This window comes from Tupaia chinensis, unplaced genomic scaffold (genome assembly GCF_000334495.1).
Source record: "Tupaia chinensis unplaced genomic scaffold, TupChi_1.0 Scaffold000425_1, whole genome shotgun sequence".
NCBI lineage: Eukaryota > Metazoa > Chordata > Mammalia > Scandentia > Tupaiidae > Tupaia > Tupaia belangeri.
Window position 1 is genome coordinate 747,892 of NW_006159930.1, and position 8,582 is coordinate 756,473.

An 8,582-nucleotide genomic window follows, 5' to 3' on the forward strand; every position below is an offset into this window, starting at 1 on the left:
CGTGACCATCCCTCCTGGGGGGTGATTTCTCGCTTTCTGTCTCTATGTCTCTCTCTGTCTGGTGAGCGCACGCGCCCTATAGCGAAAATCTCTCAAAAAAAAAAAAAAACGAGCAGAAAAAAATTCTCCAATAATCTAGTACTTTATGACAACCACCATTATCATTTTGATATAAAATTATCTTTCTTAGGTACTAATTTTTTTGTATATTATCATTGGGATGACTATACTATATACATGAAGTATTGAAATCAGTATTTTCCCCCTAACCATTGTGATAGCAGAATTTTTCCCATACATTACTAACTCTTCATAATATTTGGTCACTGCCCTATTACTAGCTATCATTCCACTTTCAAATAATTGTGTAACAAATGTCTCTGTGTGTGAAACATTTTATATTAGAACTTTGCCTTACAATACAGGCTAAGAAATAAAGTTGTCAGATCAAAGCATATGAATATTTAAGACGTTCCCTTTTTATAGAAAGATCAAGTCATCATAATTACTGCAAGAGTTCTATCAAGTAGGTCAGCCCATTCCCCAAACATCTCTGTTCCTGGAATATTTAATTCTAGACAACAAATCTAAAACTGATTTTACTAGAGCAAACATCTCAAAATCACCAATGTGCAAAGAATGACTTGAATAAGCTCTTTGGAAAGCTCATTATACAGCTGAATCTGGGGTGTCCTTATGTTGAAGCTGACATGCAGGGGACAGTTTCATAATGAGGGTCTCTCCAAATCTCCAGTGAACTCTTAAAGGGGTGGGTTCATGACAGGAGTCATGACTGTAGTTCTCTCCCTATGAAGGAAAAAAAAATCATCAAGCCCTGGATCCCCACACAACAGTCAGGGCTCCTAGTGTGGGTGATGGGATGGGAAAAAAGCTGGTTTCCTGACAGGGAGAGAGACAGGCCTGAGTAAGCACTCATTACTGGAGGTTTCAGTTCTCCTAAAGAAATAATGAGCATCATTGCACCTTGGTAGGTTTCTGGAGGATCCCTCAGGAACAAAACAAGCTGGGTTTGATTAGGCCAATTCAACAGTAGTAGTGCACTGGGGGCAAAGGAGGGAGAATTGGAAGGTCAGGTTTAGGGGAGGATACTGAAATGTAAGGAAATAGTACATTTTAAATCCCTGACTTTTAGGTATGTGTTAAGTGGACAATGCACTTTATCTTATAAGAATTCAGTTGATAATTACATGATACTGTGAGTTGACAGACAGATGCTTTCCATGCCCACGCTACCTCTCAGCCCACTCTGAGACCACGTGTACCTGCAGTGGTGAGTTTCCAGAACACCAATCACTTCCTGCCCAAGTTCCTACACCTCACTGCTCCTCTACCTCGTCTGGAGGGTTTCTCCAGCACCTAGTGGGGTTGCTTGGCTGTTTACCTGGGAAAAATGAATGCCTCAGAGCAACCTCCAACTAGTAGAGACTGAGGATAAAAGCAATAATACCCCCAGTTTCCAGTTTCTCTCTAGAGATGTTCAGAGGCACGTTCTGCAGGGTTTCAAGGAGGGTTTGCAACAGGATTGGGCCCATCTTGTACATAGTAGCCACCTATCACCAATGCACACATCTGGACTGCCTCACTTTCCCCACTGCCTCACTCATGTCTCCCAAGATCACCTCTCAGTAAACTACATAAACAATTTCATGTTGTATAAGATGTTTATGCCTTTTTGGGCATCATTAGAACCAGAACTAGTGCTCTCTCTACTGAACAAACTGACTGTTTACCAAACCAAATAATAATTCTTCACTGAGTACCTGCGAGGCACCATGTGGGGTGCTGGGAGCCCCAAGTTAGTGAGAAAGAGATTAAAAAATTTCCACAAGTCAATGTCTAATGAGTAGCAATCATCTAGCTCAGTTCCATCTTTAATTATGTAGCATTTATTAAGGCCTACTGCATGCAAGTTACTTTTCTAGAGCATAAAGGTAATGAAATCCAGCCCCTGTCCTTGAAAAGTTTAGATGCTAGTAGTGGACACAGACACTTTCTAACATAAGGTGGTAACTGAGAAGGTAGGCATAAAGACACACAGGAGCAGCGCAACTAACTCATGCTGGGCAATAAATGTTGGAGAAAATGTTTTCTGAGGAACATCCAATCATTCATGCATGTACCCAGTGTTTTCTGAGTTTCTACTGTGTGTTCCAGGCAGCATGCTAGGAGCTCTGATAACACTGGTGAATCAGGTTGCTATACTCCCTGCCTCAGGCCAGAGCTAATCTTTAAAGATACCTAAAAGTTAGCAAGAAAGACAGTGGAATAAAGAAAAGTATCCCAGATGGAGAAAGAAGCATATGAAGAACCCGAAAAGCAGGAAGCAGTATTCTGGGTGTGAGGTACATATGCTGGGGTGGGGGCAGGGGAGGGCAGGTGGATAGGAATAGCATTATTGAAGCATCAACACAGAGGAAGAGGGGCCAGGAAATGAGCCACAGGGCTGGCAGGGACTATATCACAGTAGGATGTAGGCTAACAAGGTGCTATGGAAACACGAAGAAAGGAAGGTGATGGCTAATACTGTGAGGATGCAGGAGGCTATCAAGGATAATGTCACAGAGGCAGTAATATTAAAGATGAACCTTCAAGAATGTGAGGGATTTAGCTCCATGCAGAGACAAAAAGAAACTCTAGGAAGATTCAGCTAAAAGGAGACTATAGGAAAATTCTGTCCCTGTGCATACAGAGTGACATGCCAATAAATTTTCTTCCAGGAAACACATTCCTCCAGGGTGAGATTCGGGGATGCCGTATATAATTATTCAGAGCCCTTACCTATATAGCTAAATGCAGTGGCCTTGACTGGGTTTGGGATTGCTGGGAAAGCCTAACTTCACAAGGGATAGCACAAGTATCTGAAAAGCTTCCAATTAGTTATTCTTTTCTTTGGCTAAAGCCCATTGCTCTTCAATAAGTGCTTTTCAATGTAAATAGTTGGAGCAGGGGTGGGGTACTGGATGCAAGCTATGATTGGTATCATAACACTACCTGAGTCAACTGGAGGCCCAGAAGTGGGAAGCCCAACTTCCTACATCCGTCCGTCTCTCTCCTCTTTCCACACCCAAGGCACCTGAGCCCCACTTCCAGGTTTAGGTAAGCACCCAGCTTCCCAAATACATCTGGGTCTCAAGCAGGAGGGATCTGAGCAGATGCATTTAGCATTCATATACCCTGACAGCCTCCAAGGAGTCCCTTGTTTGGATAACCAGACTTCAATTTGCTGTATCTGCACCTCCCATTACTCCTTACTGAGCTCAGCAAACTGCTAATTAGTTTTAGACCGCTATCTCTGCCACTTTGCTCTCTTTTTGGGCAAAAATCTCTAGACCATTGACTGGGGGTCTTGCTCAGTTGGAGGTATGTATCCTCCTTTCTCACCTGTAGCTGCATAAAGGCCTAATTCCTAAAATGAGTTTCAGGCATCCCTACAATATAGGGTATGTCTGACCAAGTCTCCTGATAGAAAAAAGAAGGGTGATAACAGGAAAAAGTTTAATCTTACAGCCGTTATTAGCATTTATTTCTTTGGCTATAAAATGCAGAGGACACTGTTTCCTTGCAGGAAATTCTAAATATTTAAGATAACATTATGTAAATCATGCAACAGGTATAGATGTTCCATACGCAGTCAATCTAGTGGTGGTGGTCCTTGCTAGGATGAGACTATGGAAGAGTCCAGTGTGTCACATAATGGATTGTAGAAGCTTCACTTTTAGGGCCTTAAATTTAGCATATCACTCCTCTCATGGGGTGCTTGCATTTTAATAGAGCAGCTCTTTACAACTATGTCACCACAGACATATCATAGCTATGCATATTGAATTCCTCATACCAGCAGGAGACTGGTTTTTGTAAATGAGGGATCTAAAGCTCAAGCAGGCCCAGTGCTGGGCCCCAGGCTGTCTAGCCACTAAAAATGATGGCATATATTCAAACCCAGATCTTCCAACTACAAACCCACTCAGTGCTTTCTCCCATTCACTTACTACCCTCCTTATTGTAGAAAGGTCCATGTTCTCATCTTGGAACAGGGTGAAGTGAACATTAAACCACAATGGGCTTCTTTCCCAATGATAATGAAGGTGCTGTAATTGACCCAGGAGTACTAATGACTGCTTTAATAAATGCTCTAACTATCTTCAGAGATCAGTATGCAGATGGACAGGGTAAGACCTGGAACTGCCTGGAGAGGTAATGCACTTCAAAGTTACCAGCTCAGCAAAAGTGAAAAAAGGGGAGCTTTCACTGGAGACTAATAAGATAAGTAAGTTGTCGCATTGGCAGATGGCTAGAGAAATGTGAATCTGGATGATTTCTGTTCAGATCTTGCTTAATTATTTCTAATACCGTTATTTAAAAAAAATAATGTGCTTCTTTTCTCTCAGGATAATTTTGATCAAGGCAATTAGTAAAATGATTATTTGGCTGATCACTATCAGTCTATTAAATCTCTCTCTCATATACACACACACGTACCCACACCTACACAGAATCCAAAAAGAATGTAACGTGGGACTGGGGTCAGGAGTTTGGAGTTCAATTTCTGAGTCTTCCACATGCTTACTGCCTATCATTTGCCATGTCTGAACATCTGTGTCTCCATATATCAATTGAGGGTGGATATACAAAAATACTTGTTTCAGTAAAAGTTGATACAGAAGCTGATTCAGAATAAAGCTGTGGTGTGCAATGGATGCCATTCAAACAGATTTTGTGGGACATGAAGATTTTTGTGCTACCCAGACGACAATTTATAGGAAGGTACAATGTGTGCATGTTTTCCAGTGTTCTAAATTGTTTTCTGAAGAAGTTAAGTTTAGAATTAAGAAATTGTGAGTTCGAGTTTGGGTCTTCTCTTGACTCAACAATCCCTTTGCCTATAGCTCCTCAGAGCATATTGTGCAAGATGTGTCATTTCTTGTGTCTCTATCCAAACACATATGGCTACCAGGCGTCCTACACACACAGACTGCTCAGTTTTGCAACTCTTGAGTTCAAGCCCATGGGGACTCTATGCTTGTTACAAACTGAGATTCAGGAGACACACTGACTGGCTGCCCACAGGCGTCATCCCAGTATATCACGTGCTGGTTCTGGTCTTCAGATTTAGTTCAGGAAATTGGATCCTTATATTCACACATATGATTCCCACCCAAGATGCCCTTTATCTAGGAGACAAGGCAGGTAATAAACCCACTCTCCTTGATCAGACTTTCTCTCCAGGTTCCTCTCAGCACTTCCTTGACTAAACCTTAACATTGAGCCCTACTTTTGACTTGCCAAACCTAGTTTTAGCAAAGAATCTTGCTATGTTAGCTTATCAAGAATCCTCCTACCTTGTATTGGATCAAGTTTCTCACATTTGGTATCTAAATACTTGGCCTGTTCTTAGCAAAAATCTTAAGGTTGTTTAGCAAAATCTCCCTACCTTCTGACTAGTCAAGTTCCTCTCAGCAATTTTCCATCCACTGACTCAAACACTCTGCTCATTGACTGTGAGTATGAATCCTCAGCTGCCTCTGCAGTTTTCAGTTGAGCCAGTTCTATAAGGAGGTCTCTCTCTCCCTTACTGCAGTACTTTCAGTAAGATCTGTCTTGCTGTTTTTAACAAGTATCTTGTGGAGTTGAACAGACAATTCTCCAAAGAAGACATACAAACAGCCAAAAAGCACATGAAAAAATGCACAACATCCCTTATCACAAGGGAGATGAACATTAAAACCACAACAAGATACTATCTAACCCCAGTTGAATAGCAAAGATTAAAAAAACGTAGAATGATAAGTGCTGGTGAGGCTGGTGAAAAGGGAACTCCCTTACACTGTTGGTGGGAATGTAAATTAGTACAACCACTGTGGAGAACAATAAGGAGATTCCTCAAAAACCTACAAGTAGGGGGACCAGCAGTTAGCGTAATGGCTATGTCGCTGGGCTCCCACGTAGTTGACCACGGTTCGTGTCCCGGACCTGGTGGCTTAAAATTCATGCTGGGTGCATGTGCGTGCGTGCCCAAGATCCTGAGAGGAGAATGGAGGAGAAGGGATTGTGGCGTGGCCATCCCTTCTGGGGGGTAATTTCTCGCTTTCTATCTCTCTGTCTCTCTCTGTCTGTCTGGCAAGTGCACGTGCCCTATAGCAAAAACCTCTCCAATAAATAAATAAAATAAGGAGATTCCTCAAAAAACCTACAAGTAGAACTACCATACTATCCAGCAATTCCATCCCTGGGTATCTACCCTAAGGATAGGAATACACTCAGTAGGAAAAGTATTGGGTCATTGGAAAAGTCATGATGCATTTTTGCATAGAAAAACATGTCACGAGTTTTCCAAAAACTCAATACTTGCACATCTATGTTTATTGCAGTATTCACAGTTGCTAAAATATGGAATTAACCCCAAAGTTCCAGAACAGATGGAATAGATTGAAAAAGTGTAGTAAATATACACTACAGAATACTACTCAGTCATAAAAAGTAATAAGACCCTGGCATTTGATCAAAAGTGGATGAATATGGGAGATTTAAGGCTGAGTGAAACAAGCCAGATTATGAAAGAGGAACACTGTATGTCCCTGCTTAATACATACCCAATGTTTGGGCTCTATGACAGAAACTCAAAGATTGGAAGGTATAAAAGGCATGGAGAGCAACCGTAGAGAGCAAAGACAGTGTGAGAGGAGAATGCACCATGAGGAGGGATGGTCGGAAGTAGGAAATCCAGGGAGAAAAGAAATGAAGAAGCAAAATCATTTAACACAAAATGGAAAATTATCTGGTGATGATAATGTATATAGAAGTACATGACTGAGCACAGTGGGGATACTAGTGGAGATACTAGAGCCTCGTCACTTCTTCCCAGCACAAAAATCCTCTCTAGGAAATCTTTGTGTCAGAGTCCCTCATTGAGACTTTCTCAGAGCTAATCTACAAGCTGGGAGCACTTCCTATGCAAACTTCCTTCCTTCCCCATCTCTTTGCATAGGTGACAGACCTGCATCGTGGTCTGCAGGCTCTCTCTGAGGACTCCTGCCCACTTGCCCCTTTATCTTTCATGGGTGTTATCCTTGTCTCCAAGAAATCTCTTTCACTTCTAATTTTATTGACATCTGCTTTCCTGGAGGACATGAACTCATAAATACACATTATCCCATATAATCTTCACAACAATCACAATTGTGAGGTAAGGACTCTTATTACATCAATTATATAAATAAAGAAATCAAACCAAACAGAAGTTGGGCAGTTCATGCATAGTTAAATGGCAAAGAAGGTTCAAAAACAGGTATTTTATTATTATAGAATGCAATAAGGGCATTAGCATCTAACCACTTCCATAACCAATCTAAGATAAAGGAAGAAAACAAACAAACAAAAAAAGCTCCAGTGAAACACAAAGTCCCCTGTGATTGCTAGTTGAGAAAGCTAGTGGGCCTATGGAAGAATTCAAGGGGCTGCCAAGCAAACATAACCACTGTTCTTCCTGTGTCTCTATGAAAGGAAGATGGCCCAAGAAAGCTGGGAGATGCAGATAGGGAGCTCTGATGCTACCATAGTGATGGATTCCCATAAGAGAAAAGTACATAAAGAAAATAAAGTGGTTTTTCTTTATACATGCTAATAAGCTCTGAATTTTAAAGGATATGTCAAAACGATTCATTCACTGAGTATTTACGAGGCTACCACCATGGGATATGACAGTGAAAAAGACATACACTGTCCCTTCCCTGTAGGAGCATCTAAGGTTTGTGAGGTAGAACTGAAAAGTACAGAAAATGTTGAGCTTATTTCTAATCTCTGCCTTCAACTGTTTCTGAAATCTTGGGTTGATATCTAACCTTCTGATGAATCTAAAACATTCTGGGACCTGTAAGAACTGATTCATAAGCAAGAGGTTCCTAATGTGTTAAAGATTATTAAAGCACTAGTCTGTGTAAAGTGTATCATTTACAATTTTTTTGAGTAAAAAAGAGAATGAAGAAGGGATAGACCCAGTCCCTGGAAATGAGTAACAAGTGTTTTGAGGGTAGAGACATGGTGGTTAAGATTAGAACTCTGCAGTGCAACCATCTGGGTTCAGACCACAGCTACAGCTACTTTCTAGTTGTGTGATCTTAGGCAACTTGTGTGATCTTGGTCTCCCTGTCCTTGGTTTCCTCATCATGTGAAGTGGGTTGGCAGTACTACCTAGGCAATTGCATTTTTATGAGGATTCAAGGATCTTACAAATATATTGTATTTAGAACACTGCCTGGCATACAATGATGGTAATGTTAAATATTAGCTCTCTTTTCCTATCAATCTTGGGTTCCATCATGGTTATCACTCAAGACCCCAGCAGGACTCCTTCCAAGCCTGACTGAAGCCTGCTCTACTCTCTACTATGGACTTTACTAACACGGTCTCTTTAAATTAGGCTGACCCACTCATAGTTTATACAGAGAACCCAATAAGACAGCACTTTGGACATAAGCCCTGGAGCTTCTGTATTACTCAGGGAACCGCAGAAAACAGATGGCACACTCAATTAGGACAGCAGGCCTATTTACCAAGTTGTGAGC